Below are 20407 nucleotides of genomic sequence, written 5' to 3' on the forward strand. Positions count from 1 at the left end.
AATTGCCCAACATCTAACCCATCTCCACCATTAAGAATAAATCCCAGAGGCCTTAGGCCTAATGCTCTCTGGCAAATACCATGGCCTTTGGAAAATCGTCATTTGTGCATGTTACCATGGATACCTTTTGTCATGTTATTACAGCCTCTGCTAGATCAGGTGAAGCAGCAAAAGGTGTAATTCAGCACTGGTTTCAGTGCTTTTCCCAAATAGGACTCCCTGAACAGATAAAAACAATGTCCCAGCTTATAATTCTGCTGCTTTTAAGAGATTTTGTCAACAATTTTCTATAGTGCATTCAACAGGAATACTTTATAATCCCCAAGGCCAAGCCATAGTATAAAGGGCAAACCAGACTTTAAAAAATAGATAGCTAAAAAAGGCAGGGAGAGTTTAAGTATTCCTCTCCACATCATGTTCTACGCCATGCTTTGTTTGTAATTAATCATTTAAACGTGGACACACAGGGGAAGACTGCAATGATGAGACACTGGATTCTTGAAGGGGCTATGGCTCGGCCCCTGGTCAGGTGGAAGGACCTCCTTACCGGAGAGTGGAAAGGGCCAGATGTGCTGTTAAGTTGCGGGAGAGAGTATGCTTGTGTGTTTCCACAGGATTCCACTTCTCCTGTTTGGATTCCTGACAGACTGATTTGATATGTCCAGTCCTATGAGATCTCGAAGATCACAAAGACCCCTGAAGTCACTGAGATCCCTGGAGTCCTGGAGTCCAAGACCGAGGGAAGATGGGGAGATCAGAAGCTCGTTGAGTCCGGTGCTGTGGGAGCCAAGGAGAAGCCGAAGGGTGAGTGACCCTTTACCTGAGGCTTCACCACTAGTACATCGCTTCAGGCACCTAGTGCTTCAGGAGAGACATGCTGATTGAGTCCAGCCGTATTCTGCTCCACCTCATCGCCATCATTGTACTTAAGCAACTATCTCCAGCATGGTGCCAACATAGGGCCAGCTGAAGCACCTTGCTCAGCAGGCTGAAAAATTAATAGAAAGGGGGAGACATGAGGCCACTCCTATGGTAATGTTTGTGGCTATGCTTGCTGTGCTGGTTTGTCAGCTGAGGTCCTCCAGTGCAGAAAAAATTCACTGGGCCTATTTGCCTAATCCACCTTCTTTCCAGCCTGTTGATTGGATGAATGAGCCCATTCGTGTTTTTGTTAATGATACTCATCTTTTGGGAGGGGCTTCCATCTATCCTAATAATGCTAAAGCAGTGGTCAGCGCTCCCTTCAATTTTTCAGGCATGTCCGTTTATCTACTTATTTGCTTTGCCATACCTTCTTCCTTACAAGGATCAGCTCCAGTTCTGAGTGCATGTGTTAGCACTTCCTTGAAAGGCATGCTTACTGATTCTCCAAGAAGCAATAGCAAGAGAGACTTTTGGTCCTTACAGCTACTGATGCCAGGGGCGCAAGAAAGACAATATGATGCCATAAAACAGACAGCCCCTCATTTAAAGGACTTTCCAAACTGTGCACTCCCCCCTCCGGATTCTGATGAACAAGGACTATGGGCCTGGGAAAGCATAAGAAGAATTTCTGGCTTTCCTCGTTGGAAAGAATGCATGTATGCCATAAAGTTATATATTCCCATTGTTGCTACCAGACATTTTCTGACCGAATGGGGGTACCCTTATCTTTCAGATCAATGATTGACCTTGATTTTTGAAGAACCTTATAGATCCATATGGAATGATTCATTCATCCCTCATCCTTTAGCAATTACAAGGTGGCATTTAATGAATGTGCTCCTCCTTTAGTGAGTTTCGATGGAACAGATGCCATGCAACCTGAATTATGGAGAGCATTGGCTGCTATGGCACCTGTGACTTTACATAGACCTTTAAAAGAACAAAGATATATAGTATGGGCCTGCATACATTCTCCCTATGCCTTTTTGTTGGCCAGAAATTGGAATGATTTGGGAGTTTTTGAAGGAGAAACTGTTTATAATGTTGAATGTATAAATTGTTTTATATCAAATTGTGTTGATGGGAATAGTTATAGTAATTTTAAGGCTGTGATGATTGTAAAGCAACCACTGTATTTGATGGTTCCTGTAAAATTAGAGGGACAATGGTTTGATGATTATGCACTGAAAGTTTTGTATGAATTTAATGGCTTAATTTCTCGACCTAAGAGATTCATTGCAGCTCTGATTGTGGGAATCACTATGTTGATTTCCATAATTGCTTCAGTTATGGTTTCTGCTGTTGCCCTGTCAAAAGAAGTGCATACTGCCTCATTTGTCGATCAGCTGTCCAAAAATGTCTCCGTAGCTCTTACTACACAGGAAATAATAGATAGGAAAATAGAAAATAAGGTCAATGCTTTAGAAGAAGCAGTCATGCTTATAGGGCAAGAAATTACAAATTTAAAAATTAAGTTGTCTTTAAGGTGCCATGCTGAATTTAAATTGATGTGCGTTACCCCTCTACAAGTGAATGATTCTGTACATTGTTGGGAATGCATTAGGAATCATATTTTAGGCGTCTGGAATCATTCAGGTTTTAGTGTTGATATTTCTAAGTTACATCAGGATATTCAGAATATGAAGCAGGTGGAGGCTGACTTTTCCTCTCAATGGCTTTCTAATTCCCTTTTAAAAAATCTGGAGGGGTATTTTTCCCATGGATCCTTTTTTACAATAATGATTAATGTGGCCACGTGCTTATGCCTGTTGGTTCTGATTTGTGTATTAGCCCCATGCCTTTTCAGAATACTCAACCGAAGTGTTTCTGGTTTATCTACTGAGTTTCATACTTATGCTCTAAAAAATAAGAAAGGAGGAGATGTCAGGAGCCGCTGTAGGGATTGCTGACAAAATGGAGGCACAGCCCCAACCCCCTCTCCTCATCCCACAGGCACGGTCCTGGGATGAAGGAGTTAGGTCTTGTGATTCTGACTTGTTCTTTCCTTTCTTAGGTTGAGTTGGCTGGAAAGAATGTTAAGGTGCTTATTGTTCTTGAGAGGAGCATGAGAAGGCACAAAGCCTTCAGCAGCTGTGCCCAGAGAATAATACATAAAGTTAACCATTGACATTTGTTCAAGGATCTCTACAAAGAATGCTCCAGGATGAGCACGTAGGCCACAGCTTGAGGCCATGGGAAGGATTGTTATCTGAGACCTGTTTGTAAGGGAAATATTTATGGCAAAAGAAGTTTGCTGAGTTTAGGGTTTAGGAGTAAATAAGAATAGTTAGAAGCTAAAAGTTTAAGGAATGTTGTAGTGTTAGCATATTTTACTATAGCTTATAGAGATTAGGAATTTTAGAGATATTAATAGCTAGAAGCCTTTTTAGGAGATAGTGATCTTAAGATGCTAGGGTCAAATAGGATTTAGAAAGATAAGAAATAAACAGAGGAATGTGACATGAGTTACAATGTAATCACAAGTTAAGTATAGGACACATAAGAGGAATTAGATAATAGATAGTAGAGCGGATTCTGAGAGAATCGCTGAAGCAGGAACTCTCTAGGGCAACAGTGATTTCTGGAGACAGTAAATCTGGGTGTGTCGGGGGGGGGTGGACTAAAAATATCAAACCTCTGACCAAATGCTTTTGTCAAAGTATAAAAGAAAACCTGAGGCTTGAAAAAAACATGTAGTCCCGTACCTTGAGTCAGAGGCTACATCATTTTCCACTGACACCACTCATCCCTTCAGGCTGCTGGAGCTGGGCTCCGGCGTGTACCATTCCAAAAGAAAAGATGTCAGGGGAGAGTGTTCTGTGAGTAGTGACTGAAATATCTGAGAAAGCTAATTCTTAGGTAAACTGATAAGGAGACAAGGGCCCTTGAGGAGGAGGAAGGGACAAACGTTTCTCTTCTACATTACTTTGTCTTAGTCACATATGACTTTTTTCTTAAACTGTGAATTATTATGGCAACTACCTATTTTGCCTAATAGAGATACCAAGGGAATATTTCATGCAAAGATGGGCTCAATAAAAGACAGAAATGGTATGGACCTAACAGAAACAGAAGCTATTAAGAAGAGGTGGCAAGAATACACAGAAGAACTGTACAAAAAAGATCTTCATGACCAAGATAATCATGATGGTGTGATCACTCACCTAGAGCCAGACATCCTGGAATGTGAAGTCAAGTGGGCCTTAGAAAACATCACTATGAAGAAAGCTAGTGGAGGTAATGGAATTCCAGTTTAGCTATTTGAAATCTTGAAAGATGATGCTGTGAAAGTGCCGCACTCAATATGCCAGCAAATTTGGAAAACTCAGCAGTGGCCACAGGACTGGAAAAGGTCAGTTTTCATTCCAATCCCAAAGAAAGGCAATGCCAAAGAATGTTCAAATTACTGCACAATTGCACTCATCTCACACACTAGTAAAATAATGCTCAAAATTCTCCAAGCCAGGCTTCAGCAATACATAAACCGTGAACTTCCAGATGTTCAAACTGGTTTTAGAAAAGGCAGAGGAACCAGAGATCAAATTGCCAACATCCATTGGATCATCGAAAAAGCAAGAGAGTTCCAGAAAAACATCTATTTCTGCTTTATGGACTATGCCAAAGCCTTTGACTGTGTGGAGCACAATAAACTGTGGAAAATTCTGAAAGAGATGGGAATACCAGACCACCTGACCTGCCTCTTGAGAAACCTATATGCAAGTCAGGAAGGAACAGTTAGAACTGGACATGGAACAACAGATTGGTTCCAAATAGGAAAAGGAGTACATCAAGGCTGTATATTGTCATCTTGCTTATTTAACTTATATGCAGAGTACATCATCAGAAATGCTGGGCTGGAAGAAACACAAGCTGGAATCAAGATTGCCAGGAGAAATATCAATAACCTCAGATATGCAGATGACACCACCCTTATGGCAGAAAGTGAAGAGGAACTAAAAAGCCTCTTGATGAAAGTGAAAGTGGAAAGTGAAAAAGTTGGCTTAAAGCTCAACATTCAGAAAACGAAGATCATGGCATCTGGTCCCATCACTTCATGCGAAATAGATGGGGAAACAGTGGAAGCAGTGTCAGACTTTATATTTTTTGGGCTCCAAAATCACTGCAGATGGTGATTGCAGCCATGAAATTAAAAGACGCTTACTCCTTGGAAGGAAAGTTATGACCAAACTAGACAGCATGTTAAAAAGCAAAGACATTTCTTTACCAACAAAGGTCCATCTAGTCAAGGCTATGTTTTTCCCAGTAGTCATGTGTGGATGTGAGAGCTGGACTGTGAAGAAAGCTGAGAGCTTAAGAATTGATGCTTTTGAACTGTGGTGTTGGAAAAGACTCTTGAGAGTCCCTTGGACTGCAAGGAGATCCAACCAGTCCAGTCTAAAGGAAATCAGTCCTGGGTGTTCTTTGGAAGGAATGATGCTAAAGCTGAAACTCCAGTACTTTTGCCACCTCATGCAAAGAGTTGACTCACTGGAAAAGACTCTGATGCTGGGAGGGATTGGGGGCAGGAGGAAAAGGGGACGACAGAGGATGAGATGGCTGGATGGCATCACTGACTCGATGGACGTGAGTTTGAGTGAATTCTGGGAGTTGGTGATGGACAGGGAGGCCTGGTGTGCTGCACTTCATGGGGTCGCAAAGAGTTGGGCATGACTGAGCGACTGAATTGAACTTTCTTTAATCCCAGAGCTGATGATTACACAAAAACTCATCTTGCTCACAGGTATGTTTTTCCTTAAGCTCTGTATTAATGATTATATAACAACACTGTTTCTTGCCAGAGGACATGTTTCTGCTTCCTAATAAGATACTTCTGACTAATCCTGTTATCTTAAGATGTATGTTGTGGCAGTAGGTTTGGGAAGACCTTTCTATTTTTAGTAACCAATTGAAAAATTATATAAGGCCTTGATAAGCCTCGTGAGTGGGGCACTCTCTGCCCCCTTCAGATATCTATGTCAGAAGCTTTCTCTATTCCTTTTTCACTGTAATAAATCTTTTGCCACACAAAGCTCTGAGTGACTAAAGCTGTGTCTTTTGTCCCAAAGCGAAATTCTTTCCTTTGTAGATCACAAATCCAACATCATTCACCATAAGCTATCATCTTGGGGTCTCATCTGGGGTCTTCAAGACAAGGTAAGGACACTCCAAGCTCTAGCCTCTATGCTTTTAAGTATACACATTTTCTGCTTTACTTTACTAACTCTAAGTTTTGTCTGTGTGTGTGATTGATTGGAAACTGAGACTTGTCCTGTGCTAAGTGAGAGTTGAGCCTGGCTTTATGGTTCTGTGGCACATTGTAAACACTGAAGGCAGCCCTGAAAGGGGAACCTATCAGGGTTTTATATTAACCTGCCAGTGCCAGTAGGCACCCAATGTCCCTGCAAGGGGAGTGGCCAGAAATGGGCAAAGCATGGAAACCTAACTTTCCTTTCTTGATCACCTTTTCCTGATCTCTTCAACTATTTTGTAACTGGAAATTGGAACTACTAACCTAATCTGTCAGATTATAGACTTTCAATGACTTGTAATCCATGCTGTTACTGTGTACCTTTATTTAGGCACCCAACCTTGCTAGGAGCCAAAAGTTACATCTTGGTTGTTTTCTCATGTGTTGAAGATGTGAACTAGGTGTAGATCTAGCTCCAGGAGCGTCTGGCTTCTCCCATACGGGGCCAGAGCTGCAAAAGCAACTTCTTGTCATGGTTGTGCCCTTGAATTACACAGATGGAATCACTCTTAGCAAGCATGAGGTTTCTCAGAACATAGATTGGGAATTCCAGTTTGGAAGTGCTGCAGGCTTCCTCCTTTGGTAGTGCTAGCTCTTAGTGGACCAGATAAAGCTCTCCAGTGGCTTTTGTCTCAACTCCTGATATATTCTTTTTATGTAATCTGTGGTAATGAACTGGAAGTATTAGCCCTAGTAGCTCAAGGACAAAAATCACTTTTTTCTCGCTAGCCAACCCTCCACCACCTCTTTTGCTATCTAGTCAAGGCTATGGTTTTTCCTGTGGTCATGTATGGATGTGAGAGTTGGACTGTGAAGAAGGCTGAGCGCTGAAGAATTGATGCTTTTGAACTGTGGTGTTGGAGAAGACTCTTGAGAGTCCCTTGGACTGCAAGGAGATCCGACCAGTCCATTCTGAAGGAGATCAACCCTGGGATTTCTTAGGGAGGAATGATGCTAAAGCTGAAACTCCAGTACTTTGGCCACCTCATGCGAAGAGTTGACTCATTGGAAAAGACTCAGATGCTGGGAGGGATTGGGGGCAGGAGGCGAAGGGGACGACAGAGGATGAGATGGCTGGATGGCGTCACTGACTCGATGGACGTGAGTCTGGGTGAACTCCGGGAGTTGGTGATGGACAGGGAGGCCTGGCGTGCTGCAATTCATGGGGTCGCAAAGAGTCGGACACGACTGAGTGACTGATCTGATCTGATACTGGTGTGGTGACACTCACTGGGAAACATCTTGATTTTTTTGTATGTCCCTTTATGATTGACCGCTTCTACTATAGACTATGTTCAGGAATGTGCACAGGCACAAGGAAGATGGATGCTTCTCCTAGCGGTCTCAGTTTGGGAAACGTTCTGGAAAACTACCCTGTTATACTCTGGGTGGCATCAGAGAAAAAGAGCAAACCAAACAATAGTCTTGGTGGTAAGGAACTAGAAATCAATTTGCAATGCCTTCAGGTCTACCTCTGGTGCATCTCAACCCCCCATCAATGGTAGAATGAGGAGGGCTGAAGGCACCTGCATCAGTAAGTGACAGAAAAGTCTGACCAATGAAGGAAAGCTTCTGTGGAAAGTCTTTCTTCGCCCTCATCTAGGGCAGGGAGGGACGCCTCCTGTAGAAAAAGCCACAGTTGTGGATGCTGCTTTTTTCTCTTACAGATGGGAACTAGCAGTTACAGAACCACCCACTTTGAAATGTATTTTTAAAAACCTGGGGTAAGAGCTTAACACAGGCACATATAAGACAGATGTGTCTCCTAGCAGTCTTACTTGGGAAGCATTCTGGAAAATTACTCTGCTCCACCTTGGTGGCACCAAAGGAAAAGGGGAAATCAAGTGAAGTTTTTTTTTTTTCTATTTATTTCAGTCTTTATTTTTTTAATTAATTTATTTTTAAGTGAGAGATAATTGCTTTACAATATTGCTTTGATTTCTGCCATACATCAACGTGAATTAGCCATAGATATACATATGTCCCCTCCCTCTTAAAACTCACTCCCACCTCCCACCATTTCTCACCCCTTTAGATTGTTACATAGCCCCAGTTTGAGTTCCCTGAGTCATACAGCAAATTTCCGTTGGCTATCTATTTTATATATGGTAGTGTATATGCATCCATGCTCCTCTCCCCATTCATCCCATCTGCTCCTCTTCCCCCCCATCAATGCCCATAAGTCTTTTCTCTATGTCTATGTCTCCATTACTGCCTTGCAAATAGGTTAATCAGTACCATCTGTCTAGATTCCATATATATGTGAATATGCAATATTTGCTTTTCTCTTCCTGACTTACTTCATTCTGTATAATACAAAATTATTTTAGCAGAAAAAAAATCAATTACCTGGAAGAATGCACAAGGCACCCGGAGCAGTTCTTTGCTCAAAAAGATTGAGTTTTGGGAAGATGTAATTATGAAGTTGCCTGGAAAATGGCAGAAGGTAGTGAAAGAAAATGGTGAATACATGGTTCAATAAAGTTCTTGGTGAAAATGAAAAGTGCGGCTTTTATTTTTACTTAAAACTGATGGGACTTTTTGGTTAAATCAATAGAATTATTAAGCTTTCATGTCTTCTCTGGTTTTCACAACTCACCATGCTAGCTGCTGGAAATATCTCTTCAAGCCAAGATTTAATGGTGAGAAATTGGAAATCAGTTTGGGATGCCATGAGGTCTACCCCTGGCATGTCTCCACCACCTCATTTGTAGAATGAGGAGGGCTGACGGGAGCAAAAATGGTGCCTGCATTGATAAGAGACAGACTAAGTCTGACTAGAGAAGGAAAGCTCCAGTGGAAAGTCTGTCTCCACCCCCATCTAGAACAGAGAGGGATATCTCCAGTAGAAAAAAGCCACAGCTGTGGATGCCACTTTTTTCTCTCTTACAGATGGGAACTAGCAGTTCCAGAACCACCTCCTTTAAAATGTATTTTGAGAAACTGGGATAAGTTCAGTCCCCAGAGCTTAACCTTACTTGGAAAGATGTAATGTATATCTTAGGACAGATGCTGACTCCTGACTCAAAAAACTCGAGTTTTGGGGAAGTTATTGCCTATGAAGATGAATGGCTTGAACATGAATCAATAGGGAAAAGGGAACAAGAGATAGCCACCCTCCCTACTGGGAATCAGTCAGTCCCCACAACAAAGCCAGACTGGGACTATAATATGGCTAAAGTAAGGTGGGATCAGAGCCATTTGGTCAGATGTATTCTTGAAGGATTCAGGTGAGCACATGCTAAGATTTTATGCTATGGTAAGTTGGATGACATAGAACACGGAGAAAAGAAAACTCCTAGTAAATTCCTAGATAGACTATGGGAGGCTGTCCACAATTTTACTGACACTGAACCTGAATGTGCAGAAGAAGAATTGATCTTAAAAGATTTCTTACTCAGCTGGCTCCAGATATCTGCTGTAAGCTACTAAAACAGGCATATGGACCAAATTAGTCTTCAGATAAACTGTTACAACTGGCTAAGACAGTTTATTATGGCAGAAAATATGAGGAATAACACAGGAGGCAAAAAGAATTAGGGAAAAACTCAAGCCCTAGCAATGGCTGTTAGATCTGCTGTTAAAGAGTCTGAGGACAAAAATGTCCAGTGGGACCCAAGTGAAAAGGGATAAACTTGCTATTACTGGGGAAAGGAAGGACATCTCAAGCTAAATTTTTCCCAGGTGTCTAAGCCTCCCCCAGCTCCATGTTCAGTCTGCAAAGACCACACTGGAGAAGAGACTACCCTCCGAGGTGTAGGCCCCAGGGGTCAGGCTTTCAAGGTTCACTCACCTAGCCAGACATCCTGGAGTGTGAAGTCAAAGGGGCCTTAGGAATCATCACTACTAACAAAGCTAGTGGAAGTGATGGAATTCCAGGGGAGTTATTTCAAATCCTAAAAGATGATGCTGTTAAAATTCTGCATGCAATATGCCAGGAAATTTAGAAAACTCAGCAGTGGCAACAGGACTGGAAAAGGTCAGTTTTCATTCCAGTCCCAAAGGAAGGCAATGCCAAAGAATGTTCAAACTACTGCACAATTGCACTCATCTCACATACTAGCAAAGTAATGGCAAACAGACGGAAAAACAAAGGAAACAGTGGCAGACTATTTTCTTGGGCTCCAAAAGCACTGCAGATAGTAACTGCAGCCTTGAAATTAAAAGATGCTTGCTCCTTGGAAGGAAAGCTGTGGCAAACCTAAACAGCATATTAAAAAGCTAAACCATTACTTTCCCAACCAAGATCCGAATAGTCAAAGCTATGGTTTTTCCAGTAGTCATGTATGGATGTGAGAGTTGGACCATAAAGAAGGCTGAGCACCGAAGAATTGATGTTTTTGAACTGTGGTGTTGGAGTGGACTCTTGAGATTCCCTTGGACTGCAAGGAGATCAAACCAGTCCATCCTTAAGAAAATCAATATTGAATATTCATTGGAAGGACTGATACTGAGGCTGAAACTGCAATACTTAGCCACATGATGCAAAGAGCTGACATTTGGAAAAGACCCTGATGCTGGGAAAGATTGAAGGCAGGAGGAAAATGGGACTACAGAGGGTAAGATTGTTGGATGACATCACTGACTCAATAGACATGAGTTTGAGCAAACTCTGGGAGATGGTGAAGGACAGGGAAACCTGGTGTCCTGCAGTCCATGGAGTCACAAAGAATCGGACACTACCGAGCGACTGAAAAACAAGAAAGCTGCAACTGGGATTCTGTGCTATTTTCTCACAAGTTTCTGATCATGGCAGAATCTCCCTCACCCCTTCTGGGGAGGGTTATACTGAGCAAGGTCCAAACCTCTGTTTTCATGAATATGGAGTGTGCACTTTCTCTCCCATTAATTGAACAAAATGTAAATACTAGAGTACTGGCTGATGGAAAAACTGGGTTGAGCACAAAATGCTGTTCTTGTAGTCATCAAGCTCAAAAACCTTTACCTGTATCCATATACAAAGCAGTATCCACTAAAGCTTGAGTTTAAATAAGTGTTAAAATCCATCATTGAAAAGTTAAAAGAACAAGGGCTATTAATTCCCTGTAACAGTCCATGCAACATTCCACTTTAGGGTGTAAAAAAGTCAGATGATAAATGGAGACTAGTTCAAGATTTACAAATAATAAATGAGGCTGTGGTTCCTTTACACCACATGGTGCCTAATCCTTATACTTTACTGTCTGAAATTCCTGAACAAGCCAAATATTTTTCAGTCATTGATCTGAAGGGTGCTTTCTAGACTTAAACCTATACAAAAGCATCCTCTACCTATGACTTTAAGACAATTGAGAGGTTTCTTGGGCATTACAGGCTACTGCCATATTTGAATTCCAGGTTATGGGGAACTTGGTGGTGGTTTAGTCACTAAATTATATCCGACTCTTGCAACCCCATGGACTCTAGCCTGCCAGGCTCCTCTGTCCATGGGATTCTACAGGCAAGAATACTGGAGTGGGTTGCCATTTCCTTCTCCAGGTGATCTTCCCAACCCAGGAATAAAACCCAGGTCTCCTGCATTGCAGGCAGATTCTTTACCAACTGAGCTAAGTTTACTAATGGGAGAAATCTTACTGTCCTGACTTTTCCTGATATAAACAGAATCTTAAACTGTAAAGTTCAGAGTGTCAATGGCTCCTCCTTTAAAGCTGCTGTAAATCAAAAGGTGTCAAAAGTCTAGGAATAGAATATCACTTACACTGTCCCTAGAGGCCCCAATCATCAGGAAAAAGGTTGAAAAGGCTAATGACATTATTAAAAGACATCTTGTAAGCTAACTCAGGAAACACAAAACAGTTGGCTTAAAGTTTTACCAATAGCCTTTATGAGGGCTTGAACTGCCCTTAAGAAGAAGGAACTCTCTCCTTTTGAATGACTCTCTGGCAGACCATTTTTGCACACTGATATTGTTGTCTTAGATCCTGAAACCTTCAGTTCAGTTCAGTTCAGTAGTTCAGTCGTGTCCGACTCTTTGTGATCCCATGAATTGCAGCACGCCAGGCCTCCCTGTCTGCTGAGGTCCAGCCCCGGCTGATTCAGGGTATTCAAAGGAGAGACGGCTTCGGCGACCTATTTATTTATATATTTATCAAAGATATAAAGAGTAATAGAATGAGGATAGCTCAGTAGGAAAATTCAGTGGAGAAAAGAAGCTGAGTAGCTTGGTTTACACAGAAAATCAATATAACCTGTGACACCAGGTTAGTTCTGACCATGGAGGCCGCAGGCACCCTCTCGAATAGTGGAAGGTGCCCCACCTTAGACACCTTCTCGAGTGGGTCTTAGAAGCCCAGGCAAATAAATGGTCGCAGAGGATATCCACACTCCAGATGGAAACTCAGCTGGAAATTGAGGGGAAAAATGACATGGGGAGACCAAGCTTTGGTGAGCAAGGCCTGTAGCTTTATTTTCAACAGGGGCTTATATACCCTAAGTTACACATAGAGGATAATAGGGGATGCAAAGTCAGCAGTTTTTGATCCTTATCAAAAACTAGGGTTTCTTTCCTGCAAATTTATCGTATACAAATGGTTTAGGTGATTTACATCATCTTCTGGCCAGAAGGCCTATTAACATTTTATGACTCTTGACAAAGACTTATCAACAAAGACTTATTTTCTCTAAGGGTAATTATTTTAAGGTTTGGCGCCATCTTCCGAAGATAAAATTGCATTCCTATAGGGCGGATGTGTAATGGGTTTACAACAAAGGAAAGAATTTATTACCTTCAGGGTCTAAAGTTACTAACACCGAGGCCACTACTTATTTTTTCTACATACCAACTATATTAATTAATACACATTCAAGGATACAATTCAGGGGATGTGGAAACTTGGCAGCAAGCATTGGCTCATCAATGAAATATTTAACTAGCTATTTGAATATCTTAAGCTTCCCGTGCCTCTCGAGGCTGGGAGACTGTAAACAATCGTATGCATAGCTGTAGGAGTCCGGGTAAATTTGTCAGGCGAGTTAGAGAGCCATCTGAGGGGTTTGGATTTAAACACTCCTAATTGCCCAGGAACTTTATTAATTGGAGCTGTAAGTTAACTCTTTGACAGAGAGAGTGAGATGGTGGTGGGGGACAGCCCCCAGTAAAGTCAGAGGTGAGAGCACAAAGCAATGAAGTAGGCAGACTCTGGTTTTTTTGGGGTAGATGCTAGATGCTCGAGAATATCCAGGGGGACTCCTGAGGCTCCATCCCGCCTTTGCGTATGCCGAGCCTCCTTCCTCATGACCTTTGTCACGAGTGGAATGCCTCACGGGCTCCTGGCACCTGTCCATCACCAACTCCCGGAGTTCACCCAAACTCATGTCCATCGAGTCAGTGATGCCATCCAGCCATCTCATCCTCTGTTGTCCCCTTCTCCTCCTTCCCCCAATCCCTCCCAGTATCAGAGTCTTTCCCAATAAGTCAACTCTTAGCAAACACCCTGAAGCCTTAGAAAGCCTTTCAACAGACATTACGATAACACCAGGAGGTAACTCAGGAACCAGTCTCTGACTCAGACAAGCCATTGTTTGAGCCAGGAACAGAAGTTCTGGTAAAGATGTTAGAGTCTGGAGGACAATCTCTAGGCCCCTACCAGGTTATTCTTTCTTCTCCCACAGCTGTCAAAATGTCAAGAATTGGTTCATGGATGCACCACACTCGAGTTAAAAGGTGGCACCCTGAATGAGACAAGGTGATGTCATTTTTATGTCTTTAGTCTCTATGCTTTTACTTTTTACTTTTCAAATGGGCCTGACACCTATGTGGGCTTGCTCCTGATGACTCCTAAAATCCCGAGTCTGCCATTTGACCTTCAAGACAATGCTTCCTGTCCTGGACTCATTCTAATGCTGCATTCCACAACTGGTATTAATTGCTGGGTCTGCAGAGCACTCCCCTCCTCATCAGTGGTAGGCTTCACATGGTGTGTCTCTCCACTTCAAGGAAAAGACTTTCTTCAGTTCAGTGAATACCTTCACCAACAACAATCATATGTGACACCTCTTCTTAATCTTATGACATGACACCTCTTCTTAATCTTATGACATCTAACAATCCTAAAATGGACTGGTGTAACAGTTAGAACTGGACATGTAATAACAGACTGGTTCCAAATAGGAAAAGGAGGACATCAAGGCTGTATATTGTCACCCTGCTTATTTAACTTATATGCAGAGTACATCATGAGAAACGCTGGACTGGAAGAAACACAAGCTGGAATCAAGATTGCCAGGAGAAATATCAATAACCTTGGATATGCAGATGACACCACCCTTATGAAAGTGAAGAGGAACTAAAAAGCCTCTTAGTGAAAGTGAAAGTGGAGAGTGAAAAAGTTGGCTTAAAGCTCAACATTCAGAAAACGAAGATCATGGCATCTGGTCCCATCACTTCATGGGAAATAGATGGGGAAACAGTGTCAGACTTTATCTTTTTGGGGCTCCAAAATCACTGCAGATGGTGATTGCAGCCATGAAATTAAAAGACGCTTACTCCTTGGAAGGAAAGTTATGACCAACCTAGATAGCATATTCAAAAGCAGAGACACTACTTTGCCAACAATGGTCAGTCTAGTCAAGGCTATGGTTTTTCCTGTGGTCATGTATGGATGTGAGAGTTGGACTGTGAAGAAGGCTGAGAGCTGAACAATTGATGCTTTTGAACTGTGGTGTTGGAGAAGACTCTTGAGAGTCCCTTGGACTGCAAGGAGATCCAACCAGTCCATTCTGAAGATCAGCCCTGGGATTTCTTTGGAAGGAATGATGCTAAAGCTGAAACTCTAGTACTTTGGCCACCTCATACGAAGAGTTGACTCATTGGAAAAGACTCTGATGCTGGGAGGGATTGGGGGCAGGAGGAGAAGGGGACGACAGAGGATGAGATGGCTGGATGGCATCACTGACTCAATGGACGTGAGTCTCAGTGAACTCTGGCAATTGGTGATGGACAGGGAGGCCTGGCGTGCTGAGATTTATGGGGTCGCAAATAGTCGGACATGACTGAGCAACTGAACTGAACTGAACTGAACATTTTCTACCTTAAAGTATGAACATGATGTGACTTTTGAGTTACAAATGGTTGTTTAAGCTCCTTCGAGTCCAACAGCCTCCTCCAACTATTACTTGGGGCCCCTGGACCAGAGACCCTCAATATGAGGGTAAGAAGAATATCCTACCTCAATAATTTAGGGTCTGGCCCCTGGCCAGCAGGAAGAAGCTATGGAGTAGGAACGACACCCCATTCCCTGGCAGCCATATTCTCCTAAAAGAAAAAGAAGGGAATGAGACAGCTATTTCTTAGGTAGATCAATAAGATCAGGGCCCTTGAGGAGGAGGAAGGGACAAACGTTTTTTTCCTACATTGCTTTGTCTTAGTCACATAAGATGTTTTTTCTTTTTTTTTTTCTTCTTAAGCTCTGAGTTGTTATGGTAACAATCTATTTTGCTGTCCAGGGCTGATGATTACGTAACAAAACAACTCATCTTGTTCAAGGGTATGTTTTTCCTTAAGCTCTGTACTAATGATTATATAATAACAATGTATCTTGCCTGAGGACATGTTTCTCCTTCCTGACAAGAAACTTCTGAGTAATCCTGTTATCAGAAGATGTATGTTGTGGGAATGGGTCTGGGAAGATCTTTCTATTCTTAGTAACCAATTGAAAAACTACATAAAGCCTTGATAAGACGAGTGGGGCACTCTCTGCCTGCTTCTGATATCTAGGTCAGAAGATTTCTCTAATCTTTTTCACTGTAATAAATATTTTACTGCACGAAGCTCTGAGTGACTGAAACTGCCTCTTTGGTGCCAAAGTAAAATTCTCTCCTTTGGAGATCAAGAATCTTACACCATTCACCATAAGCGATCATACCATTTGTGACTGTAATTGGGTGAAACTGTACTGTCAGATCACTTCCCAGCAAGAAGTGGCAAGCTGCTTATTTCAGAAAATTCAAAATCATGACAAAAGCAGCTGTTGTTATGAAGAGAAAAATGACCCAGTGTGTTTTTCTGGTAAGTTTAATGCTGCAACCATCCAGCTTCCACTGGGAAAAAAATATTTCCTTTGCCATCACTCCCCAATTTCCAGGTTGTATTCTTGCAGTTTCAGAGCTGTATAAAGACACTTCTAGGACACATTGTTCCATTCCATGGGAAAAGATGTCATTGGAGAGTGTTCTCTGAGTGTTTACTACCAGAAAAGATGTTACTATAATTAGGTGAAATTGTACTGTCAGATTATATCCCAGAAAGAAGTGGCAAGCAGCTTATTGCATTGAGAAAACTCATAAACATGTCCAAATTTGCTGTTGTAATGAAGAGCAAAATGAACCAGTGTGTTTTCCTGGCAGGGTTGAGGCTGCAACTATCCAGGTTTCACAGTGGGAAATTTCTTTTGCCATCAGGCCACAATTCCCAGGTTCAAAAAACATGTTTCCCTTCACTTTCAGAGCTGTGTAAAGACACTCTTAGGACACAATGTTACTTACATTCCATCAGAAAAGAACTCAGAAGAGAGTGTTCTGTGAGTGTTGACAGCCATTCCTGTTGTTATCCCAATTAGGTAATACTGTATATTCAGGTCACTATGCAGCAAGTAGTGGCAAGCAGCCTGTTTCTTTCAGAAAACTAAAAAACTAGACCAAACTTTTGGTTGTAATGAAGAGAAAAATGAACCACTGTGTTTTTCTGGCAAGTCAGTGTTCTTGGTCTTCCCTTGTGGCTCAGCTGGTAAAGAATCTGCCTGCAATGCGGGAGACCTGGGTTCAATCCCTGGGTTGGGGAGATCCTCTGGAGAAGGGAAAGGCTACCCAGGCCAGTATTCTGGCCTGGATAATTTTATGGACTACAGTCAATGGAGTCACAAAGAGTCAGACACAACTAAGTGTCTGACTTCACTTTTAAGGGTGCAACTATCTAGCATTAACTGGGGGGAAATAACTTCTTTTGCTATCAGACCCCAATTCCCAGATTCACAAAAGCATGTTTCCTGGCTGTTTCAGAGTTGTGTAAAGACACACCTAGGACACACTGTACATTTCCATAAGAAAAGGTATCAGGAGAGAGTGTTCAGTGAATGTTGTTAACCATATCTGTTGTTACTCTAATGAGGTTAAAGTGTACCATGCAATGATTTCCCAGTAAGAACTGGCAAGCTGCCTGTTGCTTTCAGAAAATTCAAAAACTTCACCAAATCTGTTGTAATGAAGAGAAAAATGAACCAGTGTGCTTTTCTGGGAAGCTTAAGGGTGTAACCATCCAGCTTTCACAGTGGGAAAATCCTTCTTTTTCCATCAGGTCCCAATCCCCAGGTTCACAAAAACATGTTTCCCTGCAATTTCAGAGCTGTGTAAAGAGACTCCTAGGACACAGAGTACCATTCCTTGAGAAAAGATGTTAGGGGAGAATGTTCTGTGAGTGTGGATGATAATGATTCTTACTCTGATTAGGTAAAACTGTACTGTCAGATGACTTTCCAGAAAGAAGTGCCAAGCAGCCTGTTGTATTCAGAAAACTAAAAATATTGACCAAATCTGTTGTTCTAATGAAGGGAAAAATAAACTAGTGTTTTCCTGGCAGGCTTGCAACTATCCAGGTTTTACACTGGGAAAGTACTTCTTTTGCCTTTGGGCCCCAATTCCCAGGTTTCAAAAAACATATTTCCCCACAGTTTCAGAGCTGTGTGAAAACACTCCTATGACACAATATGACATTCCATCAGAAAAGAGGTCGGGGAAGAGTGTTCCGTGAATGCTGACTGCCATACCTGTTGTTATCTTGATTAAGTGATACACTACTTTCATATGACTTCCCAGACAAAAGTGGAAAGCAATCTGTTTCTTTCAGAAAACACAAAAACTAAACCAAATCTGTTGTTCTAACGAAGAGAAAAATGAACCAGTGTGCTTTTCTGACAAGTTTAATGCTGCAACCATCCAGATTTCAATGGGGGAAAATACTTCTTTTGACATGAGGCTCCAACTACTAAGTTCACAAAAGCGTATGTCCTGGATGTTTCAGAATTGTGTGTAGACACAATTAGGACACACTGTACAATTCCATGAAAAAAGATGTCAGGAGAGAGTGCTCTGTGAGTGTTGATTGCCATACCTGTGTTACCCTGCTTTGGTGTAAATGTACTGTCAGATGACTTACCAGCAAAAATTGTCAAATTGCCTGTTGATTTCAGAAAACTCAAAAACTTTGCCAAAGATGTTGTAATGAAGAAAAAAAACGAACCAGTTTGGTTTTTTGACAAGCTTAAGGCTGCTAGTCTTCAGCTTTTACAGTGGGAAAATACATCTTTTTCCATCAGATGCCAATTCCCAGGTTCACAAAAACATGTTTTCCTGCAGTTTCAGAGCTGTGCAAAGAGACTTCTAGGAAACGTTGTACCATTTCATGAGTAAAGATCTAAGGGAAGAGTGTTCCATGATTGTTGTCTACCATACCAGTTGTCACTCGGATTGGGTAAAACTACTGTCTATGATATCCCAGAAAAAAAAGTGACAAGCAGCCTGTTGCTTTCAGAAAATTCAATCTCTTGACCAAATCTGTTATTGTAATGAAGAGAAAAATGAACCAGTGTGTTTTCCTGGCAGGTCTGAGGCTTCAACTATTCACCTTTAACAATGGCAAAGTACTTCATTTGCCACCAGACTTCAATTCCCAACTTCACAAAAATATGTTCCCCTGCAATTTCAGAGCTGTGTAAAGGCACTCCTAGGACACAATGTGACATTACACTAGAAAATTGCTCATAGGAGAGTGTTCTGTGAGTGTTGACTTCCATTCCTGCTTTAACCCTGATTAGGTGAAACTGTACTGTCAGATGAGTTCTGACAAAGAATGGCAAGCAGTCTGTTTCTTCCAAAATGTCAAAATATATACCAAAGCTGTTGTTGTAATTAAGAGAAAAATGAACCAGTGTGTGTTTTTCTGGCAAGCTTAAAGCTGAAATCAGCCAGCTTTTACTGGGGGAAAATACTTATTAGCCTTCAGGCCCCAGTTCCCAGGTTCGCAAAAACGTTTCCTGGCTGTTTAAAAGTTATGTAAATAGACACCTAGGGCACACTGTACCATTCCGAGAGAAAAGAAGTCAGGAGAGAGTGTTCTGTGAGTCTTGATTGCCATACCTGTTATTACCCTGATTGGGTGAAACTGTGCTGTCAGATGACTTCCCAGCAAGATATGGCAAGCAGCATGTTGCTTCCAGAAAAGTAAAAATTTGAACAAAGCAGTTGTTGTAATGAAGAGAAAAATGACCAGTGTGTTTTCTTGGCAGGTTTGAGGCTGCAACTATCCACACTTCACAGTGGGAAAGTACTTCATTTGTCATCAGGCTACAATTCCCAGGTTCAAAAAAAATTTTCCCTGCAGTTTCAGAGCTGTGTAAAGACACTCCTAGCACACAATGTGACACTCCATCAGAAAAGAGAGAAGAGATCAGGGGAGAGTGTTCTGTGAGTAATGACTGCCATTCCTGTTGTTACTCTGATTAGGTGAAACTATACAGTCAGATGACTTACCAAAAAGAAGTGGCAAGCAGCCTGATTCTCTCAGAAAACTCAAGAAATAGACCAAAGCTATGGAAATAATGAAGGGAAAAATGAACCAGCGTGTTTTTCTGGAAAATTTAAGGCTGCAATCATCCAGCTTTCACTGAGGGGAAATACTTGTTTTGCCACCAGGCCCCAATTCCCAGGTTCACAAAAACATGTTTTCTGGTTGTTTCAGTGTGGTGTAAAGACATACCCAGGACAGATTGTACAAGTCCAGAAGAAAAGATGTCAGGAGAGAATGCTGTGTGAATGTGAATTGCCATACCTGTTGTTACCCTGATTAGTTGAAAGTGTACTTACTGTTAGATGACTTCCCAGCAAGAACTTTGCATGCCACCTGTTGCTTTTAGAGAACTTAAAAACTTGACCAAATATGTTGTTGTAATGAAGAGAAGAATGAATCCGTGTGTTTTTCTGGGATGTTTAAGGCTGCAACTGAAAGAGTTAATTCTTAGGTAGGTTGATAAGGAGTCCAGGGCCAAGGAGGAGAAAGGGGTCTGGGGCCTTCAAGGAGGAGAAAAGGACAAATGCTTTTTCTACATTCCTCCATCTTAGTCACATAAAATGTTTTTTTTTTTTTTTCCCTTTAAACCCAGAGTTTAAAGAAAACAACTTATCACATAAAAAACATTCCCATCACATAACAAACAACTCATTACATAACAAAACAACTCATCTTGC

General features: G+C 41.7%; 1 pseudogene across 1 annotated transcript; it reads left to right on the forward strand.

Moving 5' to 3' along the window:
• The first annotated feature begins 509 nt into the window (after positions 1 to 509).
• LOC147340539 (uncharacterized) lies at positions 510 to 8653 on the forward strand (annotated as a pseudogene). Its single transcript, XR_015158678.1, has one exon. The product of XR_015158678.1 is annotated as an uncharacterized LOC147340539 (transcript).
• The last annotated feature ends 11754 nt before the right edge of the window (positions 8654 to 20407 follow it).

Source organism: Bos grunniens, chromosome X, assembly GCF_055505025.1.
Source record: "Bos grunniens cultivar Pamir isolate PY7600 chromosome X, Bosgru_T2T1.0, whole genome shotgun sequence".
In the NCBI taxonomy this organism is placed as follows: domain Eukaryota; kingdom Metazoa; phylum Chordata; class Mammalia; order Artiodactyla; family Bovidae; genus Bos; species Bos grunniens.